The following is a 19,446-nucleotide window of genomic DNA, read 5'->3' as shown; positions in this document are numbered from 1 at the left end:
ACCCCATCCTCTGCCAGATAATGTTTGTCTAAAAGAATAAGCGGTTTATCTGGGGCCGGTTCTAATGGAAACATTTCCATTTGGGGTTTCCATAATTATAGGCCAGGCTCTCTGTTGTAATATTCCCATGAAGGGATTGAAGTCTAAACATGAAAAAGAGATCTTGGAAGTGCCTGGGAACCAGGACTTGTAACAAGAGTGAAGTGGAAGTGTCTCTGCTCAAGCTTGCTGTGTTGGAAACTTGTTCTGGGAAGCAGAAAATGGTCCCGATATAAAAGCCACTCCTGGTGAGGTTAGAATCGAGGCTGGGAGAGGGTCTCATCTGCAAGTATGATTTGGGTGTTATCATGATGCATTTCACCTTAAGCTGGTGTCAGGGTAGAAGCAGGCATGCCTGTGGTTCGAGGCTGGATGGCCAGGAACTGAGTTAGTTACCCCTGTGTCTGAGTGCTGGGTTGGCACCTGTAAATTGTCTGGGGGAGGTGATACTTCCCTGATTTTTCACCTATACAGAAAGGTCCATAGGCAAGTATGGTGCAAGGGGGCCCCCAGTCAACGGTGGTTCCGTTTCTGCAGTTTCCGCCTCCCGTATCTGACTCTGAGTGTCAGATATAACTTAGCGTAAACACAGGACACAGAACATAATTTCCTGCTCTTCTGCCTTCTTGCTGTAACATAGTCTCAGGAGTATTTTTCTTTTTGTGAATCAGCTACAAAAGATCAATGAATCAATTCTCCTATCCAGGGAATCCCGTGCCTCTGCCAGCCAAGAGGAATGGAGATTTGTTCCGCTTTCTGGAGTCAGGGCCCAGAGACCTCTGGTGGCAAGCAGGCTAGAGCCTTAGCTGTGGCAGGTCGGGAAAAGTGATGCCAGTGGGCATCAACATCAGCGGACTGCGAAGCGGAGCATTCACAAGCGTGAGGAGCTTTCAGGCCAGATGCTCTCAGGCTACATGTTGTGATTCCAACACTTTCCCTTCACTGATGCAGAAAGTGAGGTTTAAAGACCTGATTCGCTCACATGTCAGAAACAGCCATGAATCGCTCCCAAATGCTCACCCCTCTACCCCCAGCCTGTCTCTCTCTGTTTCTCTCCGTCTTTCTCGCTCTCTCTGTCCGTCACCTCCCCCACCCACCTATGGCACATTCCAAGTCTGGGATTCTGGGTGGAAGGCCATGAAGGCAGCCCCCACCCGCCCTGTCCTTTGCCCGGGGAAATGGGACTGGAAACCAGCAAAGCTCTGGTTCTCCCCTCACAGAAATAACGAGAGCTATTTTAGCAGAGCGTGAGGAAGAAGAGAGTCCTGTACTGCTCCCGAATTCCTCGTCCACAGCACGGTCTGTGGTTTCAGCTCACCATCCCCACCATGACTATGTGGAAGGCCAGCACAGGTGCAGAAGGCAGTGTCAACCCTGGCATCTCAGCAGCCCTGACCCCTACCTTGTGCCTAGTTTGTATTTAACCCTGTTATCACTTGGATTGGCCGATGGGTATGGGGCACTATTAGTCGCTCAGTCGTGTCTGATTCTTTACAACCCCATGGACTGTAGCCCACCAGGCTCCTCTGTCCGTGGAATTCTCCAGGCAAGAATCGTGGAGTGGGTAGCCATTCCTTTCTCCAGGGGATCTTCCCGACCCAGGGATGGAACCCAGTTCTCATCAAGTCTCCTGCATTGGCAGGAGGGTTCTTTACCACTAATGCCACCTGGGAGAATGATTTTACCACCTGAGCTACCAGGTAAGCCCCTTTCACTTTTTCTTTTCACTTGCCTGCATTGGTCAATGGGCGGGGGTGGGGGGGGTGGAGTAGGACTCTGTCTGGGGCAGCCCCGAGGTCTGTAGAAATGATAAACCAGATTCATATGGGAAAGCAGTTGCCCATACAAACTTAATGCTGATTCAAACATTAATTCTGCCAAAATAAGTCTAACGAATAAACAAATGGGGAAACTCGGTGCCACTGCCCTCTAAACTCAAAGCTTCCTGTCTTTGACAAGTTGTAAAACACCAAAAGAGGTCTAATTCAACAAATTACAGTTGTTTTCAGAACAGATAAGATTCCACTTTAATGATGCTTACAGGATATGAGAGTTTTGGGAAAACTTTTAATTCTGAAATAATTATAACTTTCCAGGAAGCTACAAAAACAATAGAGCGAGGCCGCATGCATTCTTTGCCCAGGTTCCCTTGAAGGTTACGTTGTATGAAACTATAGTTCGATATAGAAACCAGGAAACTGACACTGGTACCATGTACAAGGGGCTTCCCTGGTAACACAACTGGGAAAGAATCGGCCTGCAATGTGGAAGACTTGAGTTATATTCCTGGGTTGGGAAGTTTCCCTGGGGGAGGGATAGGCTACCCACTCCAATATTCTTGGGCTTCCCTGGTGGCTCAGATGGTAGAGAATCCACCTGCAATGAGGAAGACTTGGGTTTGATCCCTGGGTTGGGAAGATACCCTGGAGGAGGGCATGGCACTCCAGTATTCTTGCCTGGAGAATTCCCATGGATAGAGGAGCCTGGCTGGCTACAGTCCACAGGGTCACAAAGAGTAGGACATGACTGAATGACTAAGCACAGCCCAGCAGAACACAGATAGATTTGTATATTATATATTTAAAATCATGTGCTTCTTTACCATCTATATCCTCCTCAGTGAAGTGTCTTGTCATGCCTTTTGCTCATATTTTATTGTATTATTTGCTTTTGTTTTTAATGTTGAATTTCAATTTTAATGTTCTCTATTTTGTCAGATGTGTGCTTTGTAGTTCTCTCTCCCAGTCTGTAGGTTGTCTTTTTATCCTCTTCACCTGGGTTTTCTCAGACCAAGTCCTTATTGTTGAGAAAGTCAGATTTACTGAGATTTTCCTCTGATGGGTTGTGCTTTTGGTGTCATGTCTATTCACCACCCCTCGGCCTTGAAGATTTTTTCGTATTTTTTTTCTAAAAGTTTTATAGCTTTATGTTTTATGTTTAAACCTATTACCCATTTTGAGTTATGGAGTATATAATGTGTGAGGTTTAACGTTTTTGTTTTTTTCCCCAATATTCTATAAACATTGTATTGTATGTGTGTGCTCAGTCACGTCCAACTCTTCGTAACCCTGTGGACTGTAGCCCGCTAGGACGGTAGTCCTCTGTCCATGGGATTTTCCAGGCAAGAATACTGGAGTAGATTGCCGTTTCCTACTCCAGGGGATCTTCCTAATCCAGGGACTGAACCCATGTCTCTTGTGTCTCCCACATTGGCAGGTGGATTTGTTACGACTAGCACCATGTGGGAAGCTGCTTTTTTGGCCTATGCGTGTCCAATTACTCCAGCACCATTTGTTGAAAAGACTGAATTATAGGACATTTAAAAAATCATTTTGCCATTTTACATATGAATGTAGATGTGAAATTGCATTTCTTTGAGGTAGTTTTTGACAGTGAAAATCCCCTTTGAGAAAGTTTTGGCCCCAAAAATTCAGATACAAGTTTTTAAGTCTGTGTTTCCTGGGGCCTTGGTTTGGTTGTTGGGCAGATTTCCTGTTGTGGTCATCTGGTACTGGGTGATGCCAAAATTAAAGCTATCTCTGTAGTCAATGTCATCAACACTCAACCAGCTACTTCAACCAACACAGGACCCAGAACCTCTTTTTAAAATGTACGGAGTAGGTGAACAGAGGGCATGTCTGTATACAGAGCTCTAGGACCTTGAATTCAGAGGAAAAGAAAATGTAAACACATTGAATGACTGGTAGTTAAAGTTATTCAACTTGATCTGTACAGATCATTTTCTAGTACATGAATTAAGTTAATGAGGCAACAATTTTCACTGCATTCTTTATAAGGAGATTGAACAAAATTTTTCCTCTCAGTATCAAAATAAGAATGCTTTTCTCTTCCCCTTTGGAAGTACTGGTATCTGGGTATTCATTTTATGTCTGGGCTTGATCTAGATTGAAAGTAACGAGAATGGGCATTTTTGTTTCCCTGGTCTCTCAGGATCTTCAGGGGTCTTACCTGTAAGAGTGAGGTTCTGTTTCCTTGTCAATCAGAGAAGGGGTACATAACGATCTGATTACTCCATCCAGTTATTTTGTTTTCATATTTGTGCCTTTTATGGGGGTGAAGTCTTGGGAGCTGGGGTAGATGAGCTTCAAGGCTGAGTGCAGTTGGTTGCAAGGAGACAATTTCTGTGGATGCTTGGTCTGTGCCTGCATCCAGCCTCTCACCACCATCTGATCTCCACCTTAGGTCAGAGTGGAACATGCAGGCAGGGAAGGCTTGAAGCTCCATGCCTAGTGTGGAGTGTAGGCTGTGGTATAAGATATCAGAGAGGATCCTCTGGAGGACACTGATACTAGCTGTTTTTCAGCAAATCACTCAGTGAACATTCACAGCATGCCTGCAGTCGGCAATTTCATTGTAAGAACACTGACTAGGAGGATATTAAAAGAATAGTGTGAAGCCTCACCTCATTCTGTCAACCTGCCCAGTGCTCACTATAGCTATCATTGAATGACCTGAGTGCCTGCTCCTCATCTGAGCTGTGTGGGACACAAGGACACTGCTAGGGGGGGTTTTCCACTTGCATATTTGCATGCTAAGTCACTTCAGTTGTGTCCGACTCTTTGCGGCCCTATGGACTGTAGCCTGCCTGGCTCCTCTGTCTGTGGGATTCTCCAGGCAATGATACTGGAGTGGGTTACCATGCTCTCCTCCAGGGGAACTTCCCAAACCTGCGTCTATTATGTCTTCTGCATTGCCAGGTGGGTTCTTTATCACTAGCGCCACCTGGGAAGCCCTTTTCCAACTTATCCCCCTCCATTACTTTAAACCCTAAAAGAGTGCTAAGGACCCAGAAGACCATCAATGAATGATTTTTAATTTAGAAGAAACTATCAAAACAAGTGGTATAAATAATACTGTAATACTTCAGAGAAGGGAGAAATGTTTCCGGTGTGGTATGGGCAGGAAAGCTTTCCCACATTTGGGACACTTACATGGGACCCTGAAGGGAGTGTGTAAATTAAATGGTGAGTCCTTCTTTCCCTGTGACCTTGCAAGTCTCCAGAAACCTCTCCATAATGTTGGCCGTGGACTGCCACTCTATGGGAGCCAGCACTCAAGGGTTAAACAGCAGAGAGCCTGATTATATAAAATGAGTTCCAGATTTAGGACAAAATCTGAACTAATACATCGCATGCTGTATTCCCTGGGAAACTGAAGAGAAAAAAAGGTGAATTCCATCTGGTAATGCTGGGGAAAGTTCCCTCAGAGATCGGCAAATGGGGGGCAAGGGGTAGCTGGGTAAGAAAGTCATTATCATGACATTTCAAGCTTACAGTTCCAAATCTAGAACAGATGGAGATTGTTAGGTTGCATTTCTGAGCTAGATTATAAATGGCACTAATCAGCTTGAGGTAGCCTTGGCATTTCCTGAAGACTCTATGGCAGCCTGATTGGTGGACATTCAACATTCCACTGCAAAGAGCTGCATCAGACCCTGCTATTCAGAGCAATTAAAATTACAAGGCAAGCTTGGAAAAGTAGATTAAAATGATCTGTCTGCTGTTTATGAGAAATTCACTTCAAATTCAATAAGCATAGATAGGTTGAAAGTAAAAGAATGGAAAAAGACATGCCAACAGAATATCAATTTAAAAAGAGGCATGAGTGACCGTATTAATAGCCAATAATATACATTCCAGAGCAAAGAAAATAAAGACAAAGGGGAATATTACATAAAGATAAAAGGAAGACATAATTTTAAATATGTATGCAAAAAACAACAGAGCTTCAAAATACATGTAGCAAAAACTGATAGAACTAAAGGAGAAATAGACAAAGCCAAAATTATGATTGGGAACTTCAATGTCCACTTCTTATCAAGTAATAGAACTACTGGAGAGAAAGTCAGTAAGGAAATAGATATGAAAAATAGGATCTACCAACAGGATCTAACTTGCGTATATAGAATACGCCATCCAATGGCAGAAGAATACACGTCTTTTCTCAAATTCTCATGAATATTCACAAAGATGGACTGTATCTTGGACCAAAAAACAATATTAAAACATTTAAAATAATTGAAATCATACAGAATGTATTATGTAGGCATAATGGAATCAAGCTAGAAATCAATAACACAGACAAAAGGAAAAATCCCTAAACATATGGAAATGAAACAATATGTTTCTGAATAAACCATGGATTAAAGGGGTAGTCTCAAAGGAATTTCTTTTTAAAAAGTAGAACCAAATGATGAATGACATTTAAAAAAATATATGAAAATATGTAGGGTATAATTAAAACTCTTTAGAGGAAACTTAACACTACATGCTTACATGAGAAAAGAGAAAGTCTCATATCTAAATGTAAGTTCATGCCTCAAGACTGAAAAAGAAGAGCAAAATGACCTGAAAGCAAGTAGAAGAGAGGCAATAATAAAGTTCAGAGTAGAAACCAATGAAATTGAAAATAGGAAAACAATAGAGAAAACTAATGAATTTTAAGATTGATTCTTTTAAAAAATTAATAAAATTGAAAAAAGTTTAGCAAGAGATTGCACCAATATCAGGAATGAAATGGGACTACCACTAAAAATCCTATAATCATTAAAAAGGATTATAAGGATAACAAAGAAATACTATGAATAAGTTTATACTTGTAAATTTGAATATTGGAATAGTTGGAAGAAATGGACCAATTCCTTGAAAACCTAAAGCTGCCAGAAAGCAACCAAATGAAACAAATAATCTGAATAGTTCTATCAGTTCAGTTCAGTCACTCAATTGTGGACTGCAGCACATCAGGCTTTCTTGTTCATCGCCAACTCCCAGAGCTTGCTCCAACTCAAGTTCTATAATGATTTAATAAATTGAATTCATGATTGAAAGCTCTCCTAAAAAGGAATCTCTAGGCTAATGTGTTTCACTGTTGAATTCTATTAAATACTTAGATGAATTAATGAATTAACACAATTTTAATACAAATGCTTCCAGAAAACAGAGGGAAGACTTCCTAAATTCATTTGATTAGGTCAGTTAGATACCAAAATCAGAGAATGTGGCTGCTGAGCCAGAGCCTCTGTAGGAACCACGTCTGGATAGGCTACCACCATTAGGCCTTCCTCTCTAGTATCAGATGTGTTTTCAAATATGCAAGATGATGCTGTCTGTGTTGCTGGGCAACTTCCTGAGAAGCAGGCACGTGAGAGTTGAGGGGCGGGAGTGGAGGGCAGCACTTTTCCAGCTCACATTTACAATTAGATTAGATACCAAAATCAGAGAATGACAGAAAATGGAAAAACTATATCATGAAAGATCAATATCTTTCATGAATTTACTATAACAAAATATTAGCAAACTAAATCCAGCAGTGTATAAAAAATTATATACTATGAACAAGTGGGATTTATATGTGCAAGTTTGGTTCAATGTTCTAAAATAAATATAATTCACCATACCAACCAGGCAAAGAAGAAAAATCATATGATAATATCAACTGACACAAAAACATTATTTTGCAAATCCCACAGCAATTTATGATAAAAACCCTTTCTCAGAAAGATTGGAATATAGAGGAACTAACTCAAATGGATACAGAATATTTATGCAAAAGCTACAGTTCACACTATTCCTTATGATAGAAGACTGAATGCTGTCTCCTGAAAACTGAGAGCAAGGCAAGAATGTTCACTGTCACTACGCTTATTCTTTATAGTACTGGGAATTATAGACACTGTAAATGGCAAGGACAAGGCACACCAATTCTAAAGGAAGAATAAAATCATGATTTCCAGGTGACATGGTTATCTGTATATCTATATATATTGTATTTTGTAGATAAAAAATCTACAAAAAACCTAGAACTAATAAATGAGTTAAGTAACATTGCAAGAGCAACATGCAAGACTCAACTGCATTTATATAATAACAATGAATATTCAGAAAACATAATCTAAAAATACCAGTTTCAATCACTGAAAAAAATGCAGTACTTAGGTATAAATACGGGCTTCCCAAGTGGTGTTAGTGGTAAAGAACCCTCTTGCCAATGCAGGAGACATAAGAGACTCAGGTTCTATCTCTGGGTCAGGAAGATTCCCTGAAGGAGGGCATGGCAATCCACTCCAGTATTCTTGCCTGGAGAATCCCATGGACAGAGGAACCTGGTGGCTACAGTCCATGGGTCACAAAGAGTTGGACACGACTGAGCGACTTAACACACACAGGTATAAATCTAACAAAATATATAGAGAACCTGTATACTAAAAAATATAAAGTGCTGGTGACAGAAACCAAGAAGATTTAATTAAATGATAAGTCATTGTTTTAATGATTTGAAAGACTCAAAATATTGATAGTAAATTTGCCAATTATCCTTAAGTTGATCATAGATTTAATGCAATTCTTATTGAAATCTCAGTGAAGTTTCTTATAGATATAGATCTGAACAGCACTATCAACTAAGCTGACCTAATGTCCTTCTACAAAACACTATGTTCAAAAGCAGGAGAATACACAATCTTTTCAAATGTCTGTAGATAATTTGCCACCTTCTGGGTCATAATAGTCTCAAATTTAAATCAAAGAACATTCTCTGTTATTAATAAAAAATTAATAACATAAATATATCTTTAATTCCCAAATATGTGGAAACTAAGCAACATACTTTTATATAACCTGTGGATCATGAATAAACCAAAGTGGAAATTAGAAAATATTTTGAGGTGAATTAAAATGAAACTAAGCTATCCTAAAATTTATAGTATGAGGTAAGACAGTGCTAAATCTGTATTAGATTTAAAATCTCATCAAAGATCTAAGTTTCTACATTAAGAAAGTAGGAGAAGAAGGACAAATTAAGGTGAAGAAAGAAGAGAGGAAGATAAGAACAGAAATCAGTGCTATAGAAAACAGAAACAATAGAGAAAAATCAAATTCAGCTAGGTTTTAGAGAATATCAATAAAATTGATAATTTAATATCTTGACCGATCAGGGAAAAAAGAGAAGATAAAATCAGGAACAACAGAAATTAAAGAGTCTATCACTAAGATCCTACAGACACTAAGAAAATTTTAGCAATATTATGAACAACTTTATGCCAAAATTCAATGATTCAGATGAAACAAATTCTTTGAAACAGACAAACTAATAAAATTCATCCAATAAGTAGCAGATAACTTTAATAATCATATGACTATTAAATAGAATCTGTAGTTAAAAACCTTTCTCACACACACAAAAAAATCCATTTAAGCCAACATGGCTCCATTTGTGAATTCTTCTAAACATTTAAGGAAGAATGTCAGTTCCACACAGACTTTTCCAAAGAAAAGAGGATGAACACTTCCTGACCCAGTCAATAGTACAGCATTACGCTCATATCTAAACTAGACAAAGATATTACAAGATAACTACAAGCATTTCTCATAAACATGAAGATTAAAAAGTTAGCAAAGATAAGACAATGAAAAAGAATAACACCTTGTGGAATACAGGTGGGTTAATATATTTTTTTTAATGTAATTCAGTACATCACCTGAATTGAAAAGGATGGCCATCTCAGTTGATGCTAAAAAAGCATGTAATAAAACCACAAATCCATTTACCTTACTTTCAAAATGTGGAAATGTAACCAAAAAAGCATTTACAAGAAGTTTTACAGATTGCATTATGCTTAATGATAAAAGCTGGGATTCTTTTTCCCTAAGGTCAGTATCCAGGCAAAGGTATTTTCTGTCACCATTTTTATTTATCACTGTACTAAAGATTCTAGCCAGTAAGGTAAGGCAAAAACAAAAAAATACTAAAATCATACAGACTGAAAAGGAAGAAATAGAGCTGTGTCTATAAGCACCTGATATGATTGTCTATACAGAAGGTTCCAAGGGATATAAAAAACACTAGTGAGTTTAGCAGCCTAGAGAGTTTAGCACAATTGCAGGATAAAAGATCAACATAAGAAGTTAACCATATTTCTGTACAGTTGTGTTGTTCAGTCACTAAGTCATGTCTGACTCTTTGAGATTCTATGGACTATAGCATGCGAGGCTGCTCTGTCCTCCACCATCTCTCAGAGTTTGCTCAAACTCATGTCCATTGAGTCAGTGATGCTATCTCACCATCTCATTCTCTGCCTTCAGTCTTTCCCAGTAGCAGGGTCTTTTCCAATGAGTCAACTCTTGGCATCAGGTAACCAAGGTGGTTTGCCATTTCCTTCTCCAGGGAATCATCCTGACCCAGGGATGGAACCTACATCCCTTGCATTGATAAGTGGATTCTTTACAACTGAACCACCTGGAAAACTCTAAATTTAAGAATATATGGGTTTGAGTGAACTCCGGGAGTTGGTGATGGATAGGGAGGCCTGCTGTGCTGTGATTCATGGGGTCGCAAAGAGTCGGACACGACTGAACGACTGAACTGAACTGAACTGAACTAATAAAAAATACCATTGGAGTTTAAAAGGCCTACCACAGATTTGGAGATATTTGCAACACCTGCAAATGATAAAGTCTCATATACAGAAAATATAGATTTTCTCCAAATCAAGCATATGGTAGATAAGCCAACTAAGTAATGGTGCTCTGTGATGACCTAGGGGGGTAGGATGGAGGGAAGGAGGCCCAAGGAGGATCTATCTATCTATCTATAGCTGATTCACTTCATTGCACAGCAGAAACTAAGGCAATACTCTAAGGCAATCGCATTCCAATTTAATAAATGATGTTCTTTGTCAAGCTGAGGAAGTTCTTCTCTGTTCCTAATGTGCTAAGCATCTTATTCACAAACAAATGTTGAATTTTGCCAATTTTTTTCTGTATAAATTGATAGATCATATGATTTTTATTTTTTAGCCTTTGAATATAGTGGATTACATTTATTTATTTTCCAGTGTGAAAGCAGTCTTGTGTAAGTCCTTCTTGGTTGTGGTATAAAATGTTTTCTATACATTGTTGCATTTTATTTGCTAATATTTTATTGATTTTTGTATCTATATTCAAATAAAGATATAGGTGAAATATCAGCCTTTATTTTTTCTTTCTTGTAATGTGTTTGTCTGATGTTGGTGTTAGAGTAATGAAGGGGTGAGGAAGTTTTCCTTTTGCTTCTGTTTTCTAGAAGAGATTGTAGAGAAGTGGTATAATTTTTTCCCTTAAATCTCTGGTAGGATTCAACATTGAACCCATTTGGGTCTGGTGCTTTCTCTTTGAGAGGTTATTGACTATTGATTCATTCTCTTTAATAGAGGCAAGTCCATTCAAATGATCTTTTTCTCTTCCTGTGAGTTTTTGTTTTTCAAGAAATTGATCCATTTCATCCAAATTATCAGATTTGTAGTTATATAGTTGCTCATTGTATCCCTTGTTTAAGTTTTCAATGTACCTGGATCTTTAGTTATGGTCCCTCTTTAATTTTTGATAATGGTAACATATCTTTTCTCTTTTCTTCAGTTGATTATCCTGGTGAGAGCTTCATCAATATTATTGATTTTTAAAAAAGAATCAGGTTTTCCTTCGTTGATTTTTCTCTGTCTTTTTTAATGGTCAATTTCCTTGACTTCTGCTCTAATATTTATATTTTCCTTTTTCCTTGCTTTTGACTTTAATTGTTCTTCTTCATCTAGTGTCTTAGTTCTAAGGTAGATGCTTAGGTTGTTCTCTTATATTTTCCTCTTTTTAATATATGTATTTAATATTATATAGTCTTCTAAGTCGGAGAAGGCAATGGCAAGCCACTCCAGTACTCTTGCCTAGAAAATCCCGTGGACGGAGGAGCCTGGTAGGCTGCAGTCCGTAGGGTCGCTAAGGGTCAGACACGACTGAGCGACTGCACTTTCACTTTTCACTTTCACACATTGGAGAAGGAAATGGCAACCCACTCCAGTGTTCTTGCCTGGAGAATCCCAGGGATGGGGGAGCCTGGTGGGCTTCCGTCTATGGGGTCACACAGGGTCGGACGTGACTGAAGTGACTTAGCAGCAGCAGTCTTCTAAGTGCTACTTTCATTGAGTCCCACACATTTTCATATGCTGTGTTTCCATTTTTCTTTATCTAAAAACATTTTTAAACTTCTGTTGAGACTTCTTTCTTCGCTCATGTGTTACTGAGAAGTATATAGCTTAATTTCCAAATACTGGAGATCTTCTAGCTTCCTTTCTGCCTTTGATTTCTTATTTACTTCTACTGTGGCTTAAGAACTACTTTGTATCATTTATACTTTTTTAAATTAGTTTTAAGTGTGTCGTATGAATAATAATATATTTTATGTCAGTAAATATTGCATTTTCCAGAAATCAAATAATAGACATCACCCCTAGCATATCAAATAATTCACTTAATATAAATGATGTATATAACACAACACTCCACATACAACAAACATAAAACACATTTTTTTCAAGTGATTTGCCAAGACTGGCCATATCCTGGGCCATAAAATAAAAGAATCAATGAATTAAAAAAAAAATTGAAATCATAGAGTGTCTTCTTTGATCACAATGGGATCAAATTAGATATCAATAACAGACAAAAGGAAAAGCTCTAAATACTTGTAAGTGCAGCAACACATTTCTAAATAATCCATGAATCAAAGAGTAAATCTCAAAGGAAAGTTCTGAAAATATAGAACCAAATGATGAATGAAAATGAAAATATAGCATATAAAACCTATGCAGAGTGTGCCTTAACTACTGAAAGGAAAATTTACAACCATAAATACTTATATTAGAAAGGAGGAAAGATTTCAAAACACTAAGTTTCTACTTCAAGAACCTGAGAAACAAAAAGGGAAAATAAGCAGGCAGAAGGAAGGAAACAATACAGCTATTCTGAAATTGAAAATAGGAAAACAAAGCAAAAGCAATGAAACAAAAACTGGTTCCTTAAGAAATCAATAAAATTGATAAACCATTAGTAAGATTAACAAAATAAAAATAAGACACAAATCTTCAATGTCAGGAATGAAATATGGTATGCCACTACAGATTCTGCAGTCATTAAAAGAATAATAAAGGAGTAACATGAATAAGTTTACACTTTTAACTTTAGTGACTTAAACGAATCAATTCCTCAAAAACCTCAGTTACCAAAACTCAACCAAGGTGAAACAGATAATCTGAATAGTCTTACAATCATTCAGTTCAGTTCATTCGCTCAGTCTTTGCGACCCCTGGACTGCCGCATGCCAGGCTTCCCTGTCCATCACCAACTCCCAGAGCCTACTCAAACTCATGTGCATTGAGTCAGTGATGCCATCCAACCATCTCATCCTCTGTCATTAAGAAATTGAATTTGTAATTAAAACTCTCCTGAAAATAAAATTACCCATGTAACAGTGGTTTTTCTGCAAGGGGTCTCAGATACCAATGTTAATTTTTTCCATACAAGTTAAGGAATTGGGACTTTCAGTTTACCAGATTTAGCACTGATGAGTGAATTTCATCCACAAATAGATTATGGATGTCTAAAAAGATATGAAAACCATGATTCACACTTCCATTTATAGTTATGTAATTTCCCCTTCTTCACTTAGCTCTTTATACTAAGTAGAATGCACTATTTTTAATTTTATTCTTTTCATAATGATAATTTAGCAGGTTTTCTCATAACCTACTGTCCTGGTTTTCAAGACATGTTTACTTTCTTCAGAGGTCCTTGTGTTAAAGGGGCAGTTTTAGTCATATGCCTTTGCAATCCTCCTACTTGCCCAATGTCTGGGATATAGCAGACATTCCATAATTCCTGCTCACTTGAAATCCAATGCAAAAGTATTTAGTGTTGTCACTGCACAGAAGAAAACAATGTCTCCAAGGTTGCAGGTAGCTCAGTGGAGGAGAAAGAAAGAGTAAAAACATCCCAATGAACCAAGAGACAGAAAGGAATGTGTCATGGCTTTTTATCCCTTTTTTATTGAGATATAGGCTTTCCTGGTGGCTCAGATAAGAATCTACCTGCAATGTGGGAGCCTGGGTTCCATCCCTGGGAAGACCTGGGAAGATCCCCTGGAGAAGGGAACGGCTACCCACTTCAGTATTCTTGCCTGGAGAATTCCATTGACAGAGGAGCCTGGCAGGCTACAGTCCACAAAGAGTTGGACATGACCGAGAGACTTTCACTTAATGAGATATACTTGATTTACAGTGAACGACAGAGGATTAGATGGTTGGATGGCATCAGTAACTAAATGGACATGAGTTTGAGCAAGCTCCAGGAGATGGTGAAGGACAGAGAAGCTTGGCATATTGCAGTCCCTGGGGTCACAAAGAGTTGGATACAACTGAGTGACTGAGCAACAACAGTGTTATATAAGCTTAGGGTGTACAACATAGTGATTCACAATTTTTAAAGGTCAATTTTTATAATTATTTTTATAAATTTATAGTTATTATAAAACATTTGCTATATTCCCTGTGCTATACAATATATCCTTACAGCTTGTTTATTTTATACATAATAGGTTATATCTCTTAATTCCCTAACCCTAACTTGCCCCTTCTCCCTTCCCTCTCCCACGGTGACCCCTAGTTTATATCTCTGAGTCTGTTTCTGCTTTTTATATTCACTGGTTTGTTTTCTTTTTTCAGATTCCACATGTAAGTGATATCATACACTATTTGTCTTTCTCTGTCTTCCTCTGGAGCTACTGCAGTCTCATTGGGTAGGTGAAGTCAGGGTACAGGAGAACCCAGAGCTGGTGCCCACACACTGGTGGGTGTAGTCAGGTCCCGGGGCTAGAGCCAACTCATTGTCAGTCAGTGCTGGACCCTGGAGTCTGGCTGCAGGGCCTGAGTGCCCTGCTGGTGGATGGGACACACCTGACATAGCTGGTGGCAGGATACATGGTGTCCTGGAGCTTGTGTTGTCCTGCCAGTGTGCGAGGCTGGGACCCAGTCTGTCCCAGGTCAGGATCTAGCCTGTTGGTGGTTTTGCTGGGTCCATAGGCTGTGGTGCTACAGATGTGTGTTCTTGTGCTTAGTCACTAAGTCATGTCCAACGCTTTGTGACCCCATGGACTATAGCCCGCCAGGCTCCTCTGTCCATGGGATTTCCCAGGCAAAAATACTGGAGTGAGTTGCCATGCCCTTCTCTAGGGAATCTTACTGCCTAAGGAATCAAATCAGGGTCTCCTGCATTGCAGGCAGATTCTTTGCCAGCTGAGTTACAAGGGAAGCCTCTAGATGTCCTGCTGCTCTTATCCATTCAGTGATGTGGGGGGCTGGTCCTGAGGCTAGAACAGGCTCACTGATGGGTGGAAACAGGGATGCTGGGGCTGGTTTCTGCCCAACTGGTGTGTGGAGCTGGGTCCTGGCATCTCTGGTGGCCTGGATCATGTCTGGGGGTGGACTCAGGGGGGTCTTAAAGCAAATTGTCTGCAGGTAGGTGGAACTGTATATCCACTCAGTTAGTTGCTTGGCTTGAGTGTTCTAATACTGGTGCTCACAGGCTGTTGGGCAGGAGTGGGGATGGGTCCTGAGGATAATCTAGAGGGAGGATTCCAAAATGATGCTTGCCAGCTCCAGAGTCCGTGTGGTAGAAGGGGTTCTCCTAAATGGCTGCCATATTGTCTTTGTTCCTAGGTTGAGTCACAGTTTCTTCCTGCCTCTCTGAGAGACTCTCCAAGATCAGCAAATAGGTCCAACCCAGGCTCCTTTAAAATCTTGCTTCTTCCCTGGGCCCCTGAACCTATGAGATTTTGTGTGCACCATTTGAGAGTTGAGTCTCCATTTTCCCCCAACCCTCTAGGACTCCTGAAAGTAAGCCCTGTTGGCCTGAAAGCCAAATCTTTGGGGGGCTTGTCTTCCCAGTGCAGGACCCATGGGCTGAGAGCCCGATGGGGGGCTCAGAACGCTCACTCCTTTGGGAGAGCCTTTGAAGTTATAATTGCTTTCCCATTCATGGGTCGCCCTCTTGGGAGTATCAGTTCAATTCAGTCGCTCAGTTGTGTCCGATTCTTTGCGACCCCATGGACTGCAGCTCACAAGGCCTCCCTGTCCATCACCAACTCCCACAGTTTACTCAAATTCATGTCCATTGAGTCGGTGATGCCATCCAACCTTCTCACCCTCCGTTGTCCCCTTCTCCTCCCACCTTCAATCTTTCCCAGCACCAGGGCCTTTTCCAACGAGTCAGCTCTTCACATCAGGTGGCCAAAGTATTGAAGTTTCAGCTTCAGTATCAGTCCTTCCAATGAATATTCAGGACTGGTTTCCTTTAGGATGGACAGGTTTGATCTCCTTGCAGTCCAAGGGACTCTCAAGAGTCTTCTCCAACACCACAGTTCAAAAGCATCAATTCTTCATGCTCAGCTTTCTTTATAATCCAACTCTCCCATCCATACATGATCACTGGAAAAGCCATAGCTTTGATCTGATGGACCTTTGCTGGCAAAGTAATGTCTCTGCTTTTTAATATGCTGTCTAGGTTGGTCATAACTTTTCTTCCAAGGAGCAAGCATCTTTTAATTTCAGGGCTGCAGTCACCACCTGCAGTGATTTTGGAGCCCCCCCAAAATAAAATCTGTCATTATTTCCACTGCTTCCCCATCTATTTGTCATGAAGTGATGGGACCAGATGCCATGATCTTAGTTTTCTGAATGTTGAGTTTTAAGCCAACTTTTTCACTCTGCTCTTTCACTTTCATCAAGAGGCTCTTTAGTTCTTCGCTTTTTGCCATAAAGGTGGTATCATCTGCATACTTGAGGTTATTGATATTTCTCCCGGCAATCTTGATTCCAGCTTGTGCTTCATCCAGCCCAGTGTTTCTCATGATGTACTCTGCATATAAGCTAAATAAGCAGGGTGACAATATACAGCCTTGACTTACTCCTTTCCCCATTTGGAAACAGCCTGTTGTTCCATGTCCAATTTTAACTATTGCTTCCTGACCTGCATGCAGATTTCCCAAAAGACAGGTCAGGTGGTCTGGTATTCCCTTCTCCTGAAGAATTTTCCACAGTTTGTTGTGATCCATACAGTCAAAAGCTTTGGCATAGTCAGTATGCCAACTTGGGGGTATTGGACTTGACTATATCATGAGTCCACCTTTCCTGCTCATCTCATTGTGGTTCCTTCTCTGTATCTTTAGTTGTCGAAGATCTTTTCCTGTAGGTCTAGTCTTTTTCATCAATGGTTGTTCCATAAATGGTTGTAATTTTGGTATGAGGAGGTAAGCTCAGGGTCCTTCTACTCTCCATCTTGTCTGATCTCTCATGTCATGGCTTTTAAAAATTAACTGTAGGTAATAATGGTTTCCCTAGTGGCTCAGACAATAAAGAATCTGCCTGCAATGTAGGAGAGCCAGGTTTGATCTCTGGATCAGGAAGATCCCCTGGAGAAAGGAATGGTAACCCACTCCAGTATTCTTGCCTGGAGAATTCCATGGACAGAGGAGCATGGCAGGTTACAGTTCATGAAGTCACAAAGAGTCAGACACCACTGAGTGACTAACACACACACACTACACTGGTTTAGTTCTTCTGTTTAAAAGTCTTCCAGTTATGCATCTTAAAACTACAGAATAATATAGCCTATAAAATTTCAATCTTCAACAAAGAGTTAAAAAGATTAAAACAAATTGCTGTCAGAAGACAGGAAGCAGCATTATAAAAATATCCCTCTATTTTTTCTCATACATAGTATTTATTTTATTAGTCCTACTATTAAATACTACTTGTTACTACTATTTACTAGCCCTATTGATGTTTTGTTTAAACAATAACATTTATGTAGCAACAATAAAAATTATAGAATAATATACTATTTTGAAAAAAACCTATATATTATGTTAAAGTCATAGATGTGATTAACTATTTATTATGTTATATCATGTGGGGTGTTTGGGCCTGTATGGCTGGGTACTGGGTTTGCTTTCTAAAAAGTTACTCTATTCACAGTGTGAACTCTAGTACTAGGGAGGGTTCTGTGCACAGAGCTGCCTGCCTCAGGGTGTCAGAGCTTAAGGGGAGTCAGGAGGGTTCTGAGCAGGGCAAGGGCAAATTGGACAGGCATAAAAGTGAGCCTGCATGTTAGTATGTACTACAAAGGGCTAAGAGGGGCATCTCACAGGCTTTTGGGAATGGGAAAAGGGACTGTGTATTTGCTCCCTTCCAAGGGGAGGCAGAATGGAGACCAGGGAACTTATTTCTATGGGGGTGTTTGTTATAAAAGCAGAACATGCCTTGGACCAGCCTGTCATTAGGAAAAAATAAAATCTTCAGACGTCAGATATTTAGAAGAAATGGAAATGTTAAAGTTGATGAATGTAAGGCAAAAGAACTATTGTTTCCCTGTTTGTGCAATGAAGGAATGCTAGTAACCTTCATTCCTGTACTAAAAAGGGGGTAAATGAAAATTTGCTGTAGGAAAAAATACTGAAACCCTTTTTTCAGAAATAAACAGGTCTTGAAGAAGTCTAAGGAAAAGATTTGCTTTTCCTAATGCCAGATTTCTCTCCTGCAGACATTACACATACAAGGAAGAAGGGGGAACTCATGTACACCCGGGGCAGATTCATGTCAATGTATGGCAAAACCAACCAATATAATATTGTAAAATAATTAGCCTCCAATAAAAAAAAAGGTGAAAAAACAAACAAACAAAAATAAAGTTTATCTGAAAAAAAAATTGAAAGAAAGAAATAGTGACAAGTGCCATTGTTTAGCAATTCAGAAACTAGCTGCTGATGAAAATCACACATGAGCATAAAAACATGCACAGCCATGAAGAGAGAATGGGCTGGTTAATAACAACCAAATAGCAAGGACACAATGGTTACAGCCTGGAAAGCCAGATATCCATCAGCAGAGACAAATAAACAACAGCACATCCATGTAAAGGAACTCAACACAGCCATTAAAAGCTGATTGAGCAATTTTCAGTTAGAGTAAAGATTTATTCCCTGTCATCTCCACTTGGACACTACCCCAAAAGATCCAGAAGAAGCAAAAAAGTGAAGGCCCACTCACTGGAAGAAGAGGGAAGATTCTTTCCCTTCACTGCGGGCCTGGGGAGCTGTTTCCTGGTGTTTTCTGTTTCAGCGATGTCCCAAGGGCACTGTTCTGTGTTGAGGGAGATTGGATTACTCTGAATGTCACCTAGGTCACTTTTGGCACTGTTGGGTCCTACCTACCTGGTGTGGCCAAGGTCAGTTGAGAGCCTGGCAGGACATAGAGAAAGACAGGGGACCATGCCACGTGAAGTCACATGTTTTACACATGCTTTTGGAAAACTGGCTGTGTGTTAAAGCACACATAACATATATGTATATGCTACACATATGCACACCATACATATATGTGTATCCATGTAAATATTAGCATGACAATTCATTGGCAGTCTCTCACAGGGAATGTAAGTATTTGTATCACACTCCATTTTATCCTCTTTATATGGGATCTGCTTGCTTTGTCTTCCATTCATTTGTAACCATTCTCAGAAACAACATCCTGTC

At 39.8% G+C, this 19,446-nt stretch overlaps 1 long non-coding RNA gene across 1 annotated transcript in view; it reads left to right on the top strand.

Annotated features, from left to right (window-relative positions):
* The first annotated feature begins 1,613 nt into the window (after window positions 1-1,613).
* The window catches only part of LOC148777424 (uncharacterized), a 57,987-nt gene continuing 40,154 nt past the window's right edge, over window positions 1,614-19,446 (top strand). Inside the window, exon 1 of the long non-coding RNA XR_016037775.1 lies at window positions 1,614-1,739. This is a non-coding gene — a long non-coding RNA (uncharacterized LOC148777424). The remainder of the gene's footprint in view (window positions 1,740-19,446) is intronic.

The sequence above is a fragment of the Moschus berezovskii genome, chromosome 7, assembly GCF_049115385.1.
Source record: "Moschus berezovskii isolate FMDL1 chromosome 7, NW_MosBer_1.0, whole genome shotgun sequence".
Lineage (NCBI taxonomy): Eukaryota > Metazoa > Chordata > Mammalia > Artiodactyla > Moschidae > Moschus > Moschus berezovskii.
Note: the sequence above shows the minus strand (reverse complement) of the source record. Positions and strands in the feature narration are given on the sequence as shown.